The sequence below is a fragment of the Rattus norvegicus genome, chromosome 5 (assembly GCF_036323735.1).
Source record: "Rattus norvegicus strain BN/NHsdMcwi chromosome 5, GRCr8, whole genome shotgun sequence".
NCBI classification, from domain to species: Eukaryota; Metazoa; Chordata; class Mammalia; order Rodentia; family Muridae; genus Rattus; species Rattus norvegicus.
Window position 1 is genome coordinate 82507657 of NC_086023.1, and position 24388 is coordinate 82532044.

General features: G+C 40.1%; 1 long non-coding RNA gene across 5 annotated transcripts in view; it reads left to right on the plus strand.

The window, feature by feature from the left end:
• The first annotated feature begins 6794 nt into the window (after nucleotides 1–6794).
• LOC103692377 (uncharacterized) overlaps nucleotides 6795–24388 on the plus strand; it is a 65209-nt gene continuing 47615 nt past the window's right edge. The window contains exons 1-3 of one of the 5 annotated variants that reach the window (XR_010051837.1): nucleotides 6795–8009; nucleotides 11976–12082; nucleotides 16500–16677. This is a non-coding gene — a long non-coding RNA (uncharacterized LOC103692377). The remainder of the gene's footprint in view (nucleotides 8010–11975; nucleotides 12083–16499; nucleotides 16678–24388) is intronic. The other 4 variants (XR_010051838.1, XR_010051839.1, XR_005504800.2 and 1 more) reach the window with 4 other exon arrangements.

Genomic DNA, 24388 nt, shown 5'->3' on the forward strand with positions numbered 1-24388 from the left:
CAATTTATACTCCCAACTGTGATATATGGGAATGCCTGCTTTCCCACATCTGGACAACACTGGGTACTTTCAGTACCATATTAATGAATGAAAAGTTTGCATACTTTGAATTGGACTTAGACTTGAAGTCTCCTTATTGGCTCTCTCAATATGGGTCTCCAGAAAGCACTGTATCTGGGGAACAGACTCCACTCAAGGCTGAATGCTCTCACTACAGTGGGAACAGGAGTATTTCTTCAGTTTGTGCCCTACTTGGCATATGCCCCTGACAGACACAGTCACTGTAGGGAGCCAGTTTCTCCGACTATAAGAATAGTAGATTGGAAGCAAATTGATCTTTTCACAGCTGGCCATTCTCCTCTCTTCCTCAGCTTGGACCAAGCTCAGAACAAGGTCAGCAATGTACTTCTGCAACAAAGATTGCATTGTTGATGTTTGCCCTCTTTGGGGAAGAAGTCTTATTCCCCAAGAATTGCCTCTGTCATTTCAACTGTGACAAGCCTGGAGACAGTGTAGCTATTCTTTTCCAAGGGTCTCCAAAGCAACACCCACTTTTGTCTATCCTGTCTGATAAACATATACTGTTGTTATGCTATCCACAGTGTCATTTAAAGTTTGTTAGATGACTCAATTTAACAGAGTACAACTCCTATTCTTTTTTACTGGAGGCCCATGCTCAGTAGGTAGGAGATCTGCTGGGGTAAAATGTGAAAAACAGGGGACAGAAGCTTGGGCAGCTGTTTAGCATTACTATGTATAATTACTGTCCATCCCATTACTCAATTCATTTCTTTACAACACTTGCTTCACCAGAAAGTTCTGTTTGCTTATTGATCAATTGCTTCTCTCTTCTAGATGACAAAGGCTCCACAATACAGTGATATTTATTTCATGATGTATCATTTGTCTTTAGAATATCTCCTGGGATCCCTTCTTGACCTTTTGGCTAAGATCAAGTGTGGAGTATCTCCTGGTACTTTGGATGGGTTTGGTGTGCATTGTAGAATGAATGAAGTTAATGAGCACCGCCTGTCTTAGGCAATTTCGAGCATGCATACTCGATGCATAATCTGCAAGAAATATTATATTCATCTATGGATAAGGACATTGAGAGTCACAGAGCAAGCAGTACTTCTAGACCCACTCATCTGACAATTGGTTGATCTGAGACTTTCATTTTGGCTTGGTGGATCCCAAACTTATCTCCTAAAGGAGCAGAATTCTTGATTATTCAAAGTCTAAAATATTGGGACATTTTCCAAGCATGAAGACTGATCATTGACATGTCAAGGTAAACATGATACAACCAACAGATGTATACATTCTGTCCCTAGTCCAAATAAACAAGCCTCCAAATGACTAGCATGTATAACTTTTTATCTATCTGCTTAGAGTCAGTATGGCTAAGATTTATATATTTGTCCACATTTGGGGCTCTTTGAATAGAGTTACAAGTAAAAATCAAAGAGAACTTTAATTTTATACCATGAGAAAGTAAGATTGGGGACTAAAATTTAACATGGTTATGTTGTGTCTACAGATTATTTTACTTGAATAATTTTACTTAGTTCTTAAGACAGTTGTTTTTTTTTTCTTGTCCTTTTAAATTTGAAGTAAGAATTTTGGAGCTCAGCTTGGTTACTCCACACATTAGGTTGCACCAGCATTTGACTCTATGTCAATATTACTGAAGAACTTCTCATTTTTCCTACCCCAATGCATATGTTGGTAGGAGTGTGGTCTCAGTGACCTCATATCATCACAGACATAGAGTGTGCTGCACCATGACTGAGAGACAGCCTCCCTGACAGCCTAGACCATTGGCAGTGACCTCAAGAACTGCTTGGGGTTTGGCATCAGGCCTGATATGAGTCTATCCTTTAGTTGTTTCTTTCTATTGTTGGCCAACCCCCCAGGAAGGCTTGCCTCTTCTTTGCAATTCAACTGAAATGAGAAGTTACCACAAGGATTCTGGAAGCCAACACTCCATGCTGGGATTTTTTTTTTTTACTGAGAACTGGCGGCATAGTAATGTTCTGAGTCAGTCCTTCCAGGTCCCAACTCAAAAGAATTGCAAACACTGGCTCCCCTGGGCATTGAGCTGCTGGTTATGATGAAATATTAGCACAGAAGAGCTTTCTTTTTCTATTTTGGGTTTCTAATCAGGACAGTATGGTTACAGGATGATTTATGCATTTTGAGAATTTTAAAATGTTTCATTGCTCTTCCTTCCCTAAGCATTTCTCTTATCATTTGGACTCAGCTTGACACCTCTCTGGAATCTGCTTGTTCCTCTGTCATCAGTGGAACACCAAACACGTGTCTTGAATCTGAAATCAGAAAACTGAAAATTCTTTGGATGACCTTTTCTTCAGTTCCCACTCCACTCTTTGTCCCTGTATTTTCTCCTCTGATATTTTGTTCTCCATTCTTAGAAAGAAGGAATGAAGCATCCACATTTTGGTCTCTCTTCTTCTTGAGCTTCATATGATCTGTGAATTTTTTCTTAGGTATTCCAAGCTTTTGGGCTAATATCCACTCCTCCGTTGGGGACCCAGTTCTCAGTCCAATGGTTGGCTGTGAGCATAATATGCCTCTGTATTTGTCATGCTCTGGCAGAGCTTCTCAGGAGACAGCTATGTGAGGCTCCTGTTAGCATGCACCTTTTGGCATCCCCAATAATGGATGGGTTTGGTGACTGCATGTGGGATGGATCCTCATGTGTGGCAGTCTCTGCTCTATACTTTGTCTCCATTTTTCCTCCTGTGACTATTTTGTTTCCCCTTCTGAGAAGTACTGAAGCATTCACACTTTTGTATTTCTTCCTCTTGAGCTTCATGTGGTCTGTAATCATACCTTGGATATTCTGAGCTTTTGAGCTAGTATCTACTTCTCAGTGAGCGCATACCATGTATGTTCTTTTGTGACTGGGTCACCTCATTTTGGATGATATTTTCTAGTTCCATCCATTTGCCTAAGAACTTCATGTAGTCATTTTTTAATAGCTGAGTAGTATTCCATTGTGTAGATGTACCACATTTTCTGTATCCATTCCTCTGTGGAAGGACATCTGGGTTCTTTCCAGCTTCTGACTATTATAAATAAGGCTGCTATGAACATAGTGGAGCATGTGTCCTTGCTGTATGTTGGAGCATCTTTTGGGTATATGCCCAGGAGTAGTATAGTTGGGTCCTCAGGCAGTGGAATGTCTAATTTCTGAGGAAACTTCAGACTAATTTCCAGAGTGGTTATACCAGTTTGCAATCCCACCAACAATGGAGGAGTGTTCCTCGTTCTTCACATCCTTGCCAGCATCAGTTGTCACCTGAGTTTTTGATCTTAGCCACTCTGACTGGTGTGAAGTAGAATCTCAGGGTTGTTTTGATTTGCATTTTCCTGATGACTAAGGATGTCATTTTATAACATAAATAAATAAATAAATACATAAAAAAGAAAACTGAAAATTTGAAGATATTGGTTCTAGAAAGATCCCAAACAGATTGCCATTTGGGCAAAAAAGAGGTGGCATTTGTGGTATATGGGGATGAAAATATCTTCTGTAATTGTAGCTACCCCTACAGCCCTAATTCCTAGAAAACGAAAAAGTGAGAAAGCAAGGGAAAGGATTTCCCCAAAGGTATTGGGTAAATAATATGCATGCCCTCATTTAGCAGATGCTTGCTAAATATTTTCTCTGTGTTGGACATGGTGATGGATGTGAGGAAGGTACTGGAAGGTCCCATAAACCCCATTCTCAGAGAGCTCCTGGGTCACTGCACTGCTTGGCTGAGGCACGTCTTTCAGACCTCTCTGTCAGATGACTGTGCTCCCCTCTTGGGGTAGCATCATTGTGTTCTTTCTTCCAATTACTGATGTTCGTCTCATTCTGTGATCTCCTGGGCCTCTGCCTGTGTACTTCTCCCAGGTTTAACTATGTTCTTCTTTACACTTCCACCCAAACAACTTCCAACTCTTTCTCTATCCAGCCATTCCATGCTTCCAGCCCAAACAGGACATACAATCACCAAGACATCTTCCTCCCATGCAGTGTGTGTGTGTGTGTGTGTGTGTGTGTGTGTGTGTGTGTGTGTGTGTGTGTTAGGGCTATGTGACTGAAAGTGCCCTTGGGTGATTAAAGCACTAGACTACCTGAAGCAGCTAGAGTTATGAGTGCTTGTGATCGACATGGGTCCTCTGCAAAAACCTTACCACACTATTAACTACTGTCCCAACCCTCAAAAGACATTTAAAAGGAAGGCTAGTCTTGAAAAATGAGTGAAGTTTCAAGATAAGAGCAGAAAGAATAAATAAGCAAAAGTAGGCAGGTTAAGAGGGCATAGTAGGTTTTGGGGATTTTACTATCTTATATGATTAGAGGAGAGAAGATCAGGGTAGGTCTGTGGGTTATGTTCCTAACTTTTTTTCATATTTGTCACCTTATCTGTATAACATGGATCTCATATTCTCTGAGTTCTGAGGCCTCCTTTTACTTGATATAGTCAAAAAATCTGAAGGGTGGGTCTAGGAGTGTCATGAGTTCAAAGGATGTCTTGTACCTGGTGTCTGACAAGCATTATTACCATTGATATCATGCTACAACATCTGTTCCAAATAATCTAACTCTACTTGAATATTGTTCTAACTCTATTTCTCTAATTAGAATTCTGTAGAAGACAGTTTGTATCTATACTAACGTGATACTTGTACTAGCACAGACACTCAACTTCTGTTATCCTCACCATAGTAACCACTGCATTGTTGCTATTACTGGGTTTCTATTGTTCTTCCCACTGTTACAACTGAATGCCTGTGCTATTAGTACAATCGTATGGACATCACTATCACCATACTAGTAGTATTATATCTCTACCATTACTCCATTAGTTCTGTTATTACTTGCACATTTTTCATTTATACCACCTGTAACCAGAGAGCTTTTGATTCTAGACAAAATTTTGTGTATATAGACCCTTAATCACCTTGTCCACTGGGGTATAGTTTCTGTTATTTTTGCCATTTTATTCTTTAGGAAACTGAGCATTAGAGAGCTTATGCAACCTGCTTAAAAGACTGAGGCTGGAATTCTAATGCTGTAACTGAAGAACTTATATTTCTCCTAGGGCCCTTGTGGAGATATATGAGATACATGAATAGAAGATTGGTTGATTGAATAAAATGTGGCTCTTTTTGAAGTGTCATTTTGATAGGAAATCATAGGGAGGTGAATACTGACGAGGGGAATAAGTGTGGCAATATAAATCAGGGTTATCGGACAGTCTATTTCTATCAACGTAGAAACCCTTATTTTCTTAACCATTATGCACCCAGTTCAGCTATGAAAGAGGAAAGATAAAGTGGCTTAGTGAACTTTTTATAGTTCAGCAATTAAGACTAACATGAAGGTGAGTAAATGCTTGGGTGCTCACTGCGAAATCCTTTGATAGTCCTAAGGACAGTAAGGGTCTTTACATGGCCTATGGACAGGGAGAGGAAATTACTTTGGGAGGTTTGGCCTTGTTGGAGTTGGTGTGGCCTCATTGGAGCAAGTGTGTCACTGTGGGCATGGGCTTTAAGACCCTAACCATTTCAGAACTAGTCTTCTCCTGTTTGCTTTTGGAAGAAGATGTAGAAATCTTAGCTCCTCCTGCACTATGCCTGCCTTGGACTCTGCTGCTCCCGCCTTGATGATAATGGACTAAACCTCTGAACCTACAAGCCAGCTCCAATTCAATGTTGTCCTTATAAGTGTTGCCTTGGTCATTGTATATGTTCACAGCAGTACCAGGAACTTGGGTATTGCTGTGATAGGCCAGACCATACTTTGGATGAGTGTCAATTTGGGGATTTTGGATTTGGAAAGCAATGGGATGCTTTAAGTGGGACTTATTGGGCCATCCTAGTAGGAATATGGAAGACTGTTGCTGAGAGTGACTTGAACTGTTCAGATATGGCCCAAGAGGTTTCAGTGGAGAAGAATTTCAGTCTGTGGCCTAGAGACTCTTGTGGCATTTTGGTGAAGAATGTGGCTGATTTTTGCCCTTGTTGGGAGAGGCTAAGGTAAAGAGATTTATATTTGTTGCATTGACAAAGGAAGTGTCAATAAAGCTCAGTAGGGACTGTGTTCTCTGGTTCAGTCTTATAAAGAGTGTTTTAATAGAAAGGAGGAAACTGAGAAAGAAAAAATATAAAATGTATGGTTAAAGTAATAAAGGGGCAACAGGAAGTGAAATAGAACTGAATCCTGTGGTCAAGGAGATAAAGAGGTTAATGGATTGGTGATCTCAGGACAGGATCTCACCTAGATAAGCTTATTGTTTGTCTTTGCAGTTGAACAAGAAATAGTTTGGACTTTTAATCTGGAATGAACTGCAATCTAGAAATGGAGGATACACTTGTGATCTAGATATTGTGGCTGGAAGACACAGGCTTTTGATCTGAATCTTGAGAAAAAGTGGGCATGAAAGCTTAGGTCCAAGGTTCCTGGTACACACTTTTAATTTCAGGAGACACAGTAAGCAGATTCCTGAGTTCAAGGTCAGCTTGGTATAGAACAAATTCCAAGTAGGGAAAACCTGAAGTCCAGGCATGGTGGTGCATGCCTTTGATCTTAGCATCCAGGAGATGGAGCCATGCAGATCTCTGAGTTCAAGGTCACTCTACAGAGCAAGTTTCAGTACAGCCAAGCTTAGGCAGTGAGGGAGTTGGCAAATAGAAAGCTGGTGATATAATAAGGGGGGCTATGTTCCAGCCCCAGCAAGCAGCAGAATTTGGCAGCTATGGCCATGTGGCTCTGGCTTCAGAGTCAAGAATAGAATAGACTACTGGGACAATTAATGCTGGGTAGTTGGAACTAAGAAATTAGCAGCAATTAAGAAGAGACCAGCATTATTGAGGTAAAATTTGGGAAGTGTTTTCTGAGAGCAGAAAGAAGCTGAGTCTCAGAGGTAGCCAAAGTTTTATCTTAAGTTAGAGCTGGATTTGGTAATGTGCAGGAATCATTCAGGTGGTACTGGTTTTGAAGGGGTCATGGAGGCTTTGCACTGTGAAAGGCCAGGGAAGGCCATTGTTAAAGGTGCAGTCTTGATTACAGTTGATTGCTCAGGACTGAAGGGGTCATGCAAAGAAGTCGAGGCTTGGAACCATGAAGAGAGCCTATCAGAGGACATTGGTGAAGCCAAATTGCAGTGAAAGACCACAGTGTATTGGAAATGCCAATACTATGGGATAACTACCAAGAACAGCAGTAACAGTGAAGTGGATTCAACAAGGGCTTAGAGTGCTACAGAGAGCAGAGCTGGAGAACTGACACAAGACCTTCAGAGGATTCTAGAAGATCATTATGTGGATTCCAGACACTGGGGAAAAAAGTTGTGATGTTTAAGTTGCTATGGAGACTCCAAGATGTTTGAGATGCCAGAGCCATAGAATATCCGCTGAGGAAAGCTGCTAACAGGGAGTGAAAACAACCCAGGAGAAAGAGATTTGCTGTAGTCAACAGAGACCAAAAAAGAGTTGGACATCTGAAGACTTCTTTGATATCAGACATGTAGATACTGAGTTTGGAGTTTGCCCAGCTGTTTTCCTGTCTAGCTTTGAGGATTATAGTTAAGTGGCTGGATGAATCTCAGAAGAGACTTTGAACTTTGGAGTTTTAATGTTGTTGTGACTACTATAGACAATGGAGAATTTTAAAGTTGGACTAAAGGTATTTTTCATTATGCTATGTTTAGGTATGACCCCTATAGACTCATATGTTTGAATAAACCTATGGGAGCAAAGGAGTGGAATGATTATGCTTGGTTCAGGGGTGGCATTATCTGGAGGTGTGGCCTTGTTGGAGGAAGTGTGTCACAGAGGGTGTGGGCTTTATGATCCTCCTCCCAACCACATGGAAGTCAGTGTTCTATTTGCTTGTGGAAAAAGATACAGAACTCTCAGCTCCTCCTACACACCTGCCTCTACTCTGCCATGCTCCTGCCTTGATGATAATGGACAGAACCCCTGAACCTGTAAGCCAGCCCCAATTAAATGTTGTTCTTATAAGACTTGCCTTGGTCATGGTGTCTGTTGACAGCAGTAAAACCTTAACTAAAATAGTGGGAGCACATTGACCTTTGCATATTGTCTACTTGAAACCATTTAGAATCACATCTAAATTTTCAATTACTCCACCACACAGTTATAGGATCTACCAGATTGAAATTTCCCCATTGGCCCTCTGACTAGATTTGGAGTCCATGCTTCTTCCTGTGATCTTCTGGGCTTTGTCTCGGACTGCTGGAAGATGTTGCTCTCATAGCTCTTGGAAGCAACCCATTGATGCAGTTGGCAACAGTTGCTCAGCATCTGATCAGAAAGACCAAATGGGGGTGAAAAAATGGAAATCATGGTTAGTAAGTTACTGACCTCATTCTGTAGGAATTCTTTCTGGAAAGGCAGCAAGAGAAAGTTGTGGCAGGCAGTAAGTCATCTCTAAGAATGTTTACTGTGGAGTTCTAGCAAAAAGAAAAGGCTTGAGAGACTTCCTGGATGACACATATCTTTGCTCAGAGACACCAAAGCAGAGTACTGGAAAACTTCTGCCTAGAGAGAGAGGCTGTCCACTCCTGTGTTGAGGGCAGCTGAAGCAGCAACAGCATTTGGGATACCCAAATTGCTAGGATGGTGTTTGTAAGATAATTTTCTGAAGCTTGAGTTGGCTTGGCTGAAAAGACTAGATGTGAGATACACAAGGGAGGAATTCTTTCTAAGCACATGACTAGGAATTATTATTAATATTTTATAGAGTCTTTCATAGAACATGAGATTTTTTTCAAGCTATTAAAATTTAAGTTACAGTTTAAGTGGAAATTCAACTGTATGTGACCCCACCTCATACACAGTTGTTTCTCTGAAGGATAGGGATAGTCTGTGTATACACTTCCCTCTTCCATTGCATTATCTATGTCTAGATGTGTAGAATCCTGGTACATGAAGATTGGAAGAAACTTTAAGCATCCCAGTGTTGTCAGAACTTTTGTCTGTACTATTTGGAATAGACCAAGAAAAGATACATACAAAGGCCAGTCCCAGAGTAGAGCTTGACTAAAACCAGTTTATAATATTCCTAATTGTGTCTGTAACTCTGAGTGGATACCAAGAGAAGTTGATCAAAAGCAAAGCTGTACCTCCACTTGAAGAGCTACAGGCAACTAATAACTACTGAGAAAGGAGGAATGGTTCTTTTTCCCCCAAGAAACAAGCTCCTTGATGGGTTGTCCAGTCCCAAGTAGTCAGCACTAAATACATGTGCATCCTAGTAACATTACATGTACTCCATAGTATGTGCCTGTGCGTATAAATAACAATTAAAGAAGAAGAAATCATGAATTTGAGAAGGATGACATAAGAGAAGTTGGAGCAAGTGAGGAAGAAAATGATGCAAATGCAGTTCTGATATATAAATTTTCAAGACAAATAAATTTCATTTAAAAATGTAATATATTACTGCACTTTCTTTTTTTCTAGAAGAATCATTTCTCTCTCTTAGGAATCCACCTTTTAAGTGACACTTTTTTGGCTTGTATCTATCAGAATTCGACCTCTACAGCCAGTTCATAGAACAGTACAGTATGAGGGATGCAAACAGATCACTCCTGGGTTGTGAACTTTTAGAATTCTTCTGTAAGCTAGAGATAATCCACTTGGAAATCAAAAGCACTTCTCACTGTATTTGAGAGATACAGTATTCATAACAGAATCTTATTCAAAGTAGTAATAGTGATGGAACATATAGTAAGGAAAATATCTAGAAAGTGGTATGGAGCTGGGAGGTTATTTTGTGGTGTTTGGGTGTGAAAGAGATAGGGAGAAGGAGAGATAGAAGGAAAAGGAGAAGAAGAGGGGGTGGGAGTGGAACTCACAATCCCACCTCAGCCTCCTACACGCTAGGATTTCATATGTGCCCTATCTGGCTGAGGATTTATTTACAGGAGTGTTCAGGGAAGCCTACTTTAGGAAATGGCTTCTGATATGAAAACTAAAGAAGGTGGCAAAGAAGAAAAATTTTTGATACTGTTCCCTGGTAGAGAGGAAGATTGATCCAATGTTTTAAATCAGGACACAGCATGTAGAATTTAAATAATTAAATCATTGGGGTTGAAGACATGGCTCAACTGTTAGGAGCACCTAATGCTCATCTACAAGACCTGTGTTTGATTCTCAGCATCTACATGTTGGCTCACAACCATCTGTAACTCTAATGCTAGAGGACTTAGTGACCTTTTCTGGCTTCTCTATGCACCTATAATGCATATGATGTACAGGCATACATAGAGGAAAAATACCTACAGAGACAATTAATTAAAACTTTATTAAAGTATGTCTGGATAGAGTGTTCAAGGGCTTCCAAGGTAACCAATGAAGAAAGACATATAAAGGAGGCCAGGTTTCACACTGTATCCCACACATTTAGTGTAAAATGGAGGAAAGCTTCCCCACTTTCTCCTTGGTCAGCATCACTGGCAATCCGGTGACACCAAAGCCCAGAAGAAAACCAAGCTGGGTGTGAACTATTCTGATTGCACATCTGGTGATGCCATGACAAGTTACGATGTATATATATTCCTGGTCTTAAATCAGATTCCTTCCAATCACCTCTGCAGACAATGGAGTCCCCTTCACCCCTTCACCCCTGACCTCAGCATTCCTACTCTCTCTACCACACATCCTGCAGTCGTCATCATCTCTCTAATCCTTCATCATTGTTGCTAATATCCTGTCAAGGCAGGGGTGCATCCAACTGCAAACAAAGCTGTCTCCATAAATATTTAGACTGAAGAGAAAATGTGCCAAAGATACAAAGACTATGGCCAGAAGGAAAGGAGACCTTCCTGTGAGCTGTTCCCTTCCGGCTCATGTCTGGATTCATGAATATGCATCCCGGAATAAGCCGTAACTATTAGTTCACCTAAAAGATACCTCCCCCGACCCCTGAAACCCGAGCTTCCTTATGATCTGTTCAACCCTGCATGACGCTTTCTTCTTACCCTTGTATGTATGTTTCTCCATTTTCTTTGGCTTTTTCTTTTTCACTTTTCTCTGTTTCTGATCACATATCCAGCTCCAGGCTCTGTTAAACTTACCTCAAAGTCTATATTTACCTTCTCATCTCATTTCCTTCACTGTCACTTTCTAGGTTAAGGTTTCTTCCTACCCTTTCCCCTCTCTTATGCTTATACTCACTGAAGCTAAGCCAGAGCCCATGTTTCTGATTCTTCCTTTACAGTTGTCCTCACTAAAATGGGCTATGTTCCTTGGTCCTGGCTGAAACTCTGCATGTGTTTGAACTACTCTCCCGCTTGAACCACTCTGATGCTTCATCCCTGCTCCTTATATTTGTCATGTTTTGCAAGCTGCGTCTTTGCACTTGCCTCTTGAGATCACCACTGTATTCTCATCCATGCCTGGACTTTGCTTTTCATAACTGCTGATGTCTGTTGTCTTGAGTAGATTCAATAGCTAGCTTCTGCCTATAGGCATCAAATGTTAAGTCTCAACTTCCACTTCTAGCTGAATAATAAGCTTTAAAGTGATCCTCGATATATCTTATTCCCATTATAATTATGTCTGCTGTTTCCTCTTGACTTCATTCCATCTTGTAGATATTTTCTTAAGATCGCAGAGAAGCAGTGTTCTCCTACGAGTTACATGATGGGAATTATTTCTTTTAAATATTTGATGGTGACATGGTTTGACTTGATTTAGCTCTTTCAACCTTGAGAGAATTCCTAAGCCGGAGGAAAGTTTAAATTCCTTCCGTCTGCCTACATAGCATTAAGATGCCAACTCCAGTCCTGGGGGTGAGAGGGATTCTTAACTTCTCCTTTAATCAAATCAGTTGAAGCTGAAAAGAAGACCAAGTTGAGACTCGTCATTTCTTGAGCATTCTTCTCCTAAACATTCATGATTTCCCTCCTCTTTCCTTTTTTTTTAAGAGATCAGTAAGATGCAATGCTTGATTCTAAGGATTCTCAATCATCAGACACCAAGAAAATTCAGGCACCTGTAGAAATAGGAAGTGTGCATGTCTCTTCACAGAAAGGTAAAGTCTGGGCACAGACTTTTAAGCTGTTTACAGCTATTATATTGTCTGTGAGTTTGTGGTGAAGAGATTCAGAGGACAATGTGGCATGCCTAAGGCTACTTAAGAAAAAGAAAAAAAAAGGAAAACAAACAAAAAAAACAGAAACAGATGGATTACAATCCTAAAATGTAGCATCCATTGCGCTCATTCCTACAAAGAAACAGTAAGTACCAGGAGGTAAGAATTCCTTCCTTCCTTCCTTCCTTCCTTCCTTCCTTCCTTCCTTCCTTCCTTCCTTCCTTCCTTTATTTTTTGAGACAGACTCTCATGTGGCACAGGCTGTCCTCATTACCTACTATACAGATGAGGATAACCTTGAATTTCTGGTCTTCTTGTCTCTACTTCCAGAGTGCTAGCATTAAAAGCTTGAGCCACCACACTAGGTGTGGATTGTTCTACAAAGCACTGTGGAGTGAACCCAGAGCTTAGGAAAACACTCTACTAACTGAAATGTACCTCTAACCCCATTGGTGTTCTTTAGTAATTGTCGAGAGTCATTTAAAAAAGGATCACATGCATAAGCCCCATGGTGATATATAATTCAACATTGCTCATGTCTTTAAGCTAAGACTGATCCCCCCTTTTATTTTATCATAGGCAGAAATATTGAAAACAAATAAGCTTTATTTGTAATTGGCAGGACTAAGTGCCTCCTTTTGGAAACTATTATTTGTACTGCTACAGTTGAGACAGCAAAGTATAATTACAATCTTTTAAAAAAATTGTCTCCAATAAATCAATAAGTACTTTATGACCAACCAAGTCCCATGAAAAATGTAATAGCTGTTGGTGAGTGGGTGTGTACACCCATCTCTCACTCCTCTTAAAGGGATGTAGGCTAGATACTCCTTTGAAGTCCCTCCAGGTTCTGGAGCTTTTGTATCTGTTCCTGTGCCCTTGTCCCTACCCCATCCTCCAACCTGGAAAGAGTGACTTAGTTAGAGGAGAAGTTGCTGAGTTGCTTCGTTAGCATGTTTCCAGTGTCCTTAGAGTTGCTGTAATCATATTATGGGTTAGAAATGCAGACTTTCAGACCCACCCAGGCTTACTGAATAGAACATTCTGTGGGCAGGCCCAGCTATCTGAGCATTAATAAGCCCACTAGTTGGTTCTGATGTTATTTAAGCTGTGGAAGTCCTGGCTAGCTGGCCCACCCATCTTCAGTGAATCAGCTTATAGGAGGAGCTGTGTTCCGATCTGCTTCCTTTCATGAGGTTGAAATAGAGGTATAGGTTGGGAAGGATACTCTGTAACTAGGTGTTTTTATATTCTAATTTTAGGTGCAGTCATGATTTTTTACAAAAATGTTTTTTTCTAATGAAACTGATAGTTTACTTATTTTTGTTTAAATGTAACTCTAATTTCAATATTTTAGTATATTACAACTTTAAGGGTAGAAGGAGAAAGGAATATTATTCATTGGATCCCTTAAAGCCATAATAGTAGTTACTTATTTTTCTTTATGACTATGCATTTAAGTCTCTAATGAGCCTGAGAGTGGCCCAATTCATTCCTGTTAGAATTGGTGATAAGTAAAGCCCAGAGAAGGCAAAAACACCGAACAAAACTTACCCAGAAAGCTAGCTGGAGATAGCAAGTTCCCAGTCATGGCCTCAGACTTAGGATCTAACCAACACAGCCAAGGTTTCTCATCACCACCTCCAAATTGAAAGAGGGGGGAATACTTATTTGGGTTGGTTTATCTCTGTCTTCACAGCAAGGAATTCCTATCCTGTGTTTCATCCTGGGAATCAAGAATGAATCTGTATCAACTGGTTTCCATGACCCCCTAGTGAACATGGCATCACTCAATGTCACGTCCTGAATTCCTACCCCAGTCCTTTCATCCAACTTCCATGACAGGAATTGAAAATGAACTGCAGCTGTTCAGCTTGTCTGTGGCAGGGAGCAAATTCTTAATCCTCCTATGAGCTCATCCCAGGGAAAAACATGTAGTGTGACCAGGAAGTGCTCTTGACTGCAATGCAGAGCCCGCCCCCATTTCCTTTGAGTCACTTTTGATTTCAGTCTGCAGGACAATTATTTCTCCAAACTTGATTATCTGCCAGAAACATTTCCTACGAGGTTACGACTTTCAGAGTTAAATTTTGACTTACCTAATTTTCATCCACATTATGCCTTTTATAATCTTTTGTTTCTATTCTGGGTTGCCAAATTACTGGATTTTACTTTGCAAAATTTCACAATGAGCACTGGTTTTGAAGGCAGGAATCAACCATTTTGCTTCTTTCTTGATTAGCTTTATAGTGCCAGCTCATGGTTTTGTTTGTTTGTTTTTTGTTTTTTTTCTTTGTGAACATGGCAGCTAATATGCTATGCATATTGCGTGCATTGGTTTGACCAACCTTCATTGTCCTATGAAGTAGGTAATATTTCAGTTTCCATTCTTCAGAGACTCATCATGTGCCCCTTTTTTCTTCATTCAGTATCTGTTACAGTAGGGCTTTAAGCCCCATGCCAGGTTCTCTTAGATAATTTTATAGAATGAAATATGTGTTGGCTTTCTGGATGTCCCAGCTCCTGGGTAGGAGAGGGCTTACCAGGATAAGGACAGTTCAGATACGCAGAAGACCTTCACAGAAGCCAAGCAAAGTAAATATTTAGTTCAAATTCAATGCTAAGCTGAAGAATGGAAGACAGCGGGTGATTTTAGAAGATTTCCAGTATTATTGAACTACAAATTATTCCTATGGAGTCTCTTGGGTGTGAAGATATCCAACAATATGAAATATATCCTAGATCCTGAAGATCTGTGGCTGACCTGGATTTCTACATGATGGATGTCTACATTCACATGGGTGAAAGCTTAAACTGTGCTCAAATACAGATCTAATTGAATAGCTACCAGATACTTATGAAAATCAAAGATCTGAACAGACTGAATGCCAGAATTTAAAAAGTATGGGTACAATTTAAAGAGCCCATTTATAGAAAATAAATGTTGTTTGCTTTAGTGATGTGGGCTGAGGGATCTCAGTTTCATGCTCTGAGTGAGGTTTGAGGATGAATGTACGGAATGACCAATCTCTTAAGGGACAAGGAGGAGTTAGATACTAAAAGAAGATGGTAAAAGTTGATGGTCTAAAACTCAACAACCCATGTTTCTTAATTATAAGTGCCAGAAAAGTCTGACTAATGGAGGGAAGTACAAAGGGCACTGGATTCATATGCCAAGTCTGGCCTCAATGCCAAGGCTGCCATCTTGATTTCTTTTTCCTTGATTGTCTGTTCTTTTTTATTTGTTAATAACTAGAAGCATCTCATGATAACAGCTGTGGTTCTGCACACCTCATTTGCATTCATGGTCTGATATTGAAGAAAGAGTTAGGCTATGCCATCGGTAGTCCATCTTATGAGATTACCATGAGTTTCTCTATGGGACTCCTAAGTAGATACTTGCTTCTGTTTATTCCTTGGATCAAATCATGTGAGTCTTCTTGGTTCCCTCTTGAGCTTCTAATCAGAGAGTATGGACGGGAGAATGGCACACAGTGTGTGTGTTAGTGTTAGCCATGTCAGTGAACACCTGGCACATGAGTAGAAGAATTATGGTCTGGGAGAATTATGAAGTCAGCATTGGTCTTTGCTTTCTTTCTTTCTTCCTTCCAAATATGTCATGTCATGCTCAAGGAGAGAGAACATAAAACACTCACTGAAAGAATAAACAAATCCAGTTTCATCTCAGCAGGCATTTATCTGTTAAGCACGACTCCCTGCTGGAAAAAATAAAGGCACCAATCAAGCCTGAGGTCTGACAGACAGACAGTAAATATGTGTCCAATATGCTATGGCACCTCACCTATTACAGTATAGGTGGCCTGTTTTTTAAAAAGAGAAGAAATTCAGAGAGAGGTGAAAACAGGGAAGAATACATACATCTACACACAAGAGGAGGGTTGGGGGGAGAATATATCTCAGGGAGGTTATTGGGACAGTTTAAACTTAAACTTTGGTAACAAATGTCACTTAACTGGGTGACCACAGGTTTATTTATCCACTGTGCAATTTAGCTCCGTGGTTAGGTTGTGACTGCCTCAGCCTGGGACTCAAGGTGAGGGGAAAGCCTCAGTCTGGAACCTGGGCACATGGAGCAGAGAGCAGACAACCACACATCACATGCTAGAAACGACTTTTTCTCAGTGACTCATTTTACTTCTGTTCCTTGCTTGGTCAGAATAGGTCACATAGCTCTTTCTGAGTGAACTGATGGCTCTCCCAGAGTGCACACCTCCGTGTGAGGGTCCAGAGATGGAGACACAGTGCTGTCATTTACAAAGAGCTAGGGAGGGTTTGACTGGCTGTGCTATCTCTTTTCTGTTCTTTCTAATCTAGTCTTCCTTTCCCTGTCTTTCAGTGATCATCCTCCCACATCCTTTGATGTGGGAGAACTGCGGCTGGGCTGAGTTGTAAGGGATGCACTGCTGCAGAAGCCAGAGTCTGACCTCATCTCCACCTGGTCCAGGAGGGGAGACTGAGGGAAGAGCTTAGATTCAAAGCCAAGAACATCTTGGCAGGATGTGGCTTTTCAGGAGGTAAAAAGATGAATTTCAACATTTGTATCTTTCCTAATACATTTTTGGAGAAGAGTTATACCAGATATGAAAGTGGGTGGCCAGACTTCTAAGTAAGTCTTACTGTCACTCACCACTGGCTTAGCACATACCAGCTGTGAGGTTCTTGACAAATGGAGGGCATCACTTAATCAGGGACCAGTGGCAGAATGGGCTAAAGACAGGGACAATAACAAGAGACCTCACCTGTCAATGGTAATAAACAAGCAGAGATGTGCATTTAGCACACAAAGAATCAGCGTGACTTGGATATTTGAAGCACTGAGTAAAAAGCTATCATAAAAATGATCTTTATTTCTCCTTCAGACACTTCAAGCCCCATTGTCATTCTACTGCCTGGGATATGTGTCTGCACACTCATATTCAAATGTTCCTTTGAGATATTATTTTGAGACATTCTGTTTTTAAAATACACAGTTAAATTTTTGTCTGTAGACACTAAGAATTGCACCCTGGTTTACAGTACAGAGGCAGATAGAAAAAAACGCCTAGCTAAGAGCAAATGACATCTAGCTTCGTTCCTGGTCCCAAGATTTTCTTGGATTCTCAGGTACTCAACTCCTTTGAACATTAATACCCACTCTGTCTGTTATAAAATAGAATGTTCTTTCACAGATTTTAAGGGATTTGGTGAAAAATCACATGAGAGCTTCCTTTTATTAAATTATCTGCCTGATAGGAAATTTTTGTTAAGGTGAGAGCACATGATTTGTGAGCTTCAAGTCAGTGATTATTTATTATTACTAATTATGTATTATTATTATTATTATTATACATTATTACATTATGTTTGTGAAAGCTAAAACTGGCTCCAAAAATGTACATCTTATGAATGGGGTCATAATAATTTTTGGTATCAATATTTAAGTTTATAATTTTGAATTGTTCTCAATGATTTCTGATAATTTTTGGATATTGTCCCCTTTACCAAGTTGCTGATATTTTAAACCTGTATCAAACATGGCAGCTACTCTTTTGTATTATTGCTGTAAAATTGTTTAATTTTCAATTTATTTATTAACTTTTAGTTCTTTGAAGAGAATCTGAATCTCATGATGTTCTCAATTTTTCACTTCTTTTCTCTCCCAAGCAATACCTGAGTTCTTACTTTGGCATAGACACATTATTCTTAAGAAGCTTGTGTCTTTGGGCCTCATAAGTTATGTGAAACAAAGCAACAAACCATGAGGCATGAAAGGAAGCAGCCAGTGAATCAGAGATTCTGTTCAGACAAACCCATTTGGAGACCCAAGGAGATTAACACCTTTTGATTATGATTTATTTATGATATTAAAATATAAACTATATATAAAATATAATTTTCCTACTCTTTTCCATCCATCTAGCCCTTCACATGAACCCCTTATTACTATCTTGTAAATATATATGTATATATAAATATATACTTATATATAAATATGTTTAATATATTTATACACACATGTGTGTGCACGCACACACACACACACACACACATATACAAACATATATAAAACCTTCTTGGTCCCCAAATATTACTTTTATGTGTATGATTTTGGGGCTGATCACTTGGTATTGGACAACTAACTTGGGGGCTCTTCATTGAGGAAGACAATGTCTCCCGACTTTAACATGCCTTAGTTGCCTATATTTCTTTGTCTAGGGATGAGGCTTGGTGAAATTTTATCCTTCTACATTAGCATGTTTATTTTTGTTGTCTTTGTTCAGATCCTGCTTAGGTAGCCATTTGATTTTAGAGAAGCTCTTCCTTAAGTATCTTATCAATACCTTTCATAATCTCTACTGTAGTAGCAATAGAATGCCATGTTTATATAAGACACATCATTCAAATTGTGAAACATCCAATCTCTTGACCTAGTTTATTATTTGGTATTTTTCAACCTCATGTTTTATCAGTTGAAAAAAATCAGTGTCATTGGATCCAAAATCCTGAGCATTCAAATATATAAGACGTTTTTGTTGTGTGCACTGCTCACCCTCAATGAACTTCATAGTTCTTATCTGCTAAAGGAGACGGTGATGTCTGGTCTTGTGAGGATGCTCGAAAAGAAGTGCAATATAAGTTAACACCAATATAGTTATTGGAAAAGAACGAGTTCTCCAAAACTCTGTTCTTTTAAACCCATCCCATCAGGGTAATGTTCTAAAGAGGAGGAAGGGAGATTTTATGCTGTGTGGATATCATACTAAAAAGAAGGGATAGATTTAGGATCACTGGTTAAAGAAAAGTTTTTTATATTACCATTAAAAGTATTAAAGATCAAGACTTTCATATATAAAATTGATGGATTTTTTTTCCCTGTGGGGCAAGTAAGATCTCTGAACACAGTTAAACTTCTTTAAATTTTAGTGACAATAATATTATATTGTCCATCTTCATCTTTATCACTTTGGTCAGTTAGGCTTCAGTTTAATTCAGAGCTTTTCTAACTCTTGACCTCTTGCCCAGAGTAGTGTAGATCCTAGGAATCCTTGCCTATGTATATATGGGCAAGGATTGGTGACAGACCACACAACACTTCATTCCCATGCTTTCTTCAGAGTTCAATTATGCTTTCTTGCATTTGCAACTCTGACTGAACAAAGATAGTCCAAGGTGGGTGGTATGACAGACTAGGAGTTTGTTGCTCTTCTTGCCACATGTGAATGGAAAAGCTACGTCACTGGAAAAGAAATAATGGGATCAGGCATCATGAGTGTTTTCAAATATTCTCATTACACACCATTTCCAGTTAGAAAATGCAGCAGAGGATTGGAGGGTCTTGTTGCTTAATTGTGGTGAGAAGGCTTTGTTTCCAGAATAAGTGTCTCATCCTGATGTGGTGACTAGTGATGTTGGATAAGTCCAATAACTTTTCATGGTCCTGACTCCTCTCACTATGGGGAAATCTGGAGACCACATGTGAGAATTTGGGGCTATGTTAAAGCTTAGGCTCTGATGTTTAAGGGAAGTGAGCCAAGAATATAGCTATAGTGAAGACTGGTGTGTGTCATAGCATACATTACCTGAGTTTCCTAAGATCCCTTGTTCTATTCTAGTAAATTGGAATGATGGTTGTCTCAAATGCAAAATTCCAATGAATATAAGGATTATAAGCGATGACTCACATACAGTTCTTTAGCCCATTGGCTGACACATAGTAAGGGATCCATCTGCCACCATTGTTATTAGGTGTGACCATGCATTGACAACTTACTCTGTTCATTTTCACATTTGGGCATCATGGCTGACTTAGAAGACATGATTCTAACATTGAGTGTAAGAAACAAAGAGATAAAGCAGGTTCACATAACCTTTATAAGTCACATAACTGAACTAAAGAGATGGAATTTAAATCAAGCTTTCATTTTCCCCCTTTTGATGCTGAGGTCTACTGACTGTCTTGCCATTGAAAGATATTGAGTTGATGAGACATTGCTTCCCTGTCACTGAATAGCTAACTATAACCAATCAATTCTAATCCTCAACTACTTAGCCAGTTGAACCTAGCATGTATCTAGGGCCATAAAAAAGGACTTCCTAGTTCTCAACTGCAATTGTTCATTGTGGGACATAAAGGAGTTGGGAGAATTTTGTACCACAAAGGTGCTTATAGCATCAGAAATTGCAAGAAGTGACTGATTATGCTAGTTGGAGATTCTGGAAGATTGAGGAAAGTAGCTATGGACTGAGGATGGTCTATCAATCCTTGGTTGCATAGCCCCTTGAAGTACCCTAGAAGGCAGCTCCTTGTTAAAGTGGCCTTCCCTCATTTCCAGGTGGTACTTCCTTTTCTAAGCTCGATGTTCTGTCACTGGGCCTTGACTAATTCTGAGCTCCTTGATAATAGTACTGGATCTTTCACTCCACTAGTTTCTCTACAGCACATTGGCAGAATCATAGCAACAGACTGTTAAGGAGGGAAAAGTATCTATCTGCCTGTGGCCTGGGCTGCCTTGATATAAGCTGGTAGTATGTGAGGATATGTTTCTAAGCCTTTCAGCAGATGGTTAATGAATCAAATTCCAGCAGAAATGTTTTTTAAGCTTTCTCCTTGAAGGCTAGCTTTTATGGTACCAAAAGGAGTCATGGAAACTTCTAAAAGAGGGAAGCAGTCAACTGTCTCATTTAGCTATGATGCCTATGAACCATAACAGGGAACAGCTTAGCAGGCTAATCCTAAGAATGCAGTAGTGGTACACATACCTTAGTGATAACCAACAGTTCTCTACTTAGACTTAAGACTTGTTTAACAAGAGTGGAAGAATCGTACCTGGTACTGGAAATGTAGTCAACTTCCCAGGACTAGTGAAGTCAGGGTGTCTAGAGGGAAACCTACAACTGCCACTTTACTAAACCTGTATAATCCCTAACTATATTCTAAGTACTCATCCTTATACCCACAGATAAGTGTAGTCTTTACTCCTCATCAAGGAAACTTCTTTTTGCCACAGATGGAGACCATTACAGAAAACCATAACTGACTAAAATGCAGAGCTATATATGCAGAGCTCATTCACTAGAGAATAAGACTCGCTATGAATCTGAGCAAGAAACTGCCAAATCCCACTAAACCAACTGATGGCTCAGCTCTTCTGACTCCTGTGGTAGCTTCTCAATCCCTTTATCATGTCTCCAATATGAAATGTATCACCAGTCTCAGTTGATACATCTACAACATAGTTCTGGACCAAAGGTTCAGGGCATATTGTGAAAGAGAGGGTAGAAAAGTTATGAGGCAAAGGATTAGAGAGTTTGTTGTGTCTCGTAGTAAAGTCAGAAACTACACTGATAACTCACCAAAGTGATTGCCTAAGTATGAGCTGAACAAGGACAAGAGTAGACATGGCAATCTGAGTAGGGGAAAGCCCATGATGCCTTAATCCTACACTAAAAACTACAGGAATCCTGAGAGCTAGAGAAGTAGTTCCCAGGGAAGAACACACCAATTAGTTATCTAACAATACAAATAATACTATGCAGACTGAGCAGATTGTATTTATGCATTTAGGAATGTATATAATTTTCTATTGTTGATATATATCAATAGAAAATGTACATTTCTTATAGTCTGAAAAAGGAGAAACAATTTAAAAAGAAAATGTTGAACTTTGCTATAGTCCTGGAAATTGCTTTTCTGGTTTCTTCCACAAGGCCTTAAAATGAGCTGGGACCTACATTCTTGCCCTGTCATGTCTCCTGTGTGTCATTTCCCTACGTACCCTGACAAGTCCTTGACTTTTTTTTGTTGTTGTTGTTTCCTTCTGTCACCTAATTTGTATGTGAAGGTCCTATCCACGCCAATGGCAGGGTTATCAGGAAAAGAGATCTTTGAGAATTATTTAATGATCCCAATTCAGTCATGAGAACAGAGCCTATATTAATGGATTAGTGCCCTCACTGAAGACTGGAGAGAGCTTGTTTCCTCTCTCAGTTGCTAGCATATGAGGGCAATGAGGGCATATGTGTAAACAAGAAAGAAGCTCATCAGTTACTGGATGGATCCTAGAGTCTTTAACCTCAGACATCTTGGTCCAGCCCATGAAAGCTGAACATTTGTTGCATCTTATACCAAGGCTATGGTACAGTTTTATTTTCTCAGCAACTGGAGTGGACCAAGGCATGCAGGGGATTCACTGCGGTCTCCTGGCAGATGACTATCATCCTGCCATCTGTCTGAGTCCATGAGAGAGTCAGAGTTCAATGTGGTTTATAACTACTAGGCATAGCTTTAAGGGGAAGTTAGCACTCACTATTTGGCCGTGTTTCCCATTTACATGTGCTCACTTGAATTCACCTCCTGCCTCCTATGACTCTAGGTATCCTTATGGCTCATTGTTATCCCCTCACAGATGAGAAACCTTTGTATTCTTACTTGCCTTTCCCTGGGCCTCTCATCACAATCCCCATTGTGCTATGAATCATTGTTCAATATTCTCTCTCTCTCTCTCTCTCTCTCTCTCTCTCCCGAACCCCCATCACTGATCTTTAGCTTTAATTAGTTTACCAGATAAATTTATCAGAAACAGGAAATTTAGACAAATTTAATGTTTGGAGACTTTTAGAAGCTGTTTCCAGGTCAGACAGGTATACGTAGAGAACAATGGGAGGTATAAGGGACTGTCTGAGCAGTCTGTCTATATCCCAGTGGGGGCCATGGAGCCTGAGTGCAATTGAGCAGCTTTATGAGTAAGATCCAGGAGGAAGGTTGGGGAGAAGAGTCCCAGTGGTGGAAAACTTGACTCACTTGAAAACTTGCCCGTAAGCCTGTCCTGGAAGGAAGAACTAAAAGGTGATCTCACCAGACACCGCCCTCCCCCCCAATCTCTCAGCCATGTATGTATTCATTTCACTCTCTCACTTTTCATCCTATGAAGAACCTTCATTAGGTAGCTTAACAACCTTGTATGTTAAGCCCACAAAAGTCTCTCATTCACTAGAGAATAAGACTCGCTATGAATCTGAGCAAGAAACTGCCAAATCCCACTAAACCAACTGATGGCTCAGCTCTTCTGACTCCTGTGGTAGTTTCTCAATCCCTTTATCATGTCTCCAATATGAAATGTATTCAGACACCTTAGAGATATATCCGTGACTTCATTTCTCTATTCAAGAGTTCAACCTGTATTCTCTGGTGATTTTTTCACATGAAGCTTTACAGTCCTAGGTCATGGTAGATCTTGTGGCATTCTTCACATCAGTAAGATGTCAAAAACATCTCCGAAATCATGCAATAGAAATAGAAAACCAGTTCTCTGCACCCAAATCCCGTGGGAGGGAGAGCTAAACCTTCAGAGAGGCAGACAAGCCTGGGAAACCAGAAGAGACTGCTCCCTGCACACACATCTCGGACGCCAGAGGAAAAAGCCAAAGACCATCTGGAACCCTGGTGCACTGAAGCTCCCGGAAGGGGCGGCACAGGTCTTCCTGGTTGCTGCCGCTGCAGAAAGCCCGTGGGCAGCACCCCACGAGCGAACTTGAGCCTCAGGACCACAGGTAAGACCAAATTTTCTGCTGCAAGAAAGCTGCCTGGTGAAATCAAGACACAGGCCCACAGGAACAGCTGAAGACCTGTAGAAAGGAAAAACTACACGCCCGAAAGCAGAACACTCTGTCCCCATAACTGACTGAAAGAGAGGAAAACAGGTCTACAGCACTCCTGACACACAGGCCTATAGGACAGTCTAGCCACTGTCAGAAATATCAGAACAAAGTAACACTAGAGATAATCTGATGGCGAGAGGCAAGCGCAGGAACCCAAGCAACAGAAACCAAGACTACATGCCATCATCGGAGCCCAATTCTCCCATCAAAACAAACATGGAATATCCAAACACACCAGAAAAGCAAGATCTAGTTTCAAAATCATTTTTGATCATGATGCTGGAGGACTTCAAGAAAGACATGAAGAACTCCCTTAGAGAACAAGTAGAAGCCTACAGAGAGGAATCACAAAAATGCCTGAAAGAATCGCAAAAATCCCTGAAAGAATTCCAGGAAAACATAAATAAACAAGTAGAAGCCCATAGAGAGGAGACACAAAAATCCCTGAAAGAATTCCAGGAAAACACAATCAAACAGTTGAAGCAATTAAAAATGGAAATAGAAGCAATCAAGAAAGAACACATGGAAACAACCCTGGATATAGAAAACCAAAAGAAGAGACAAGGAGCTGTAGATACAAGCTTCACC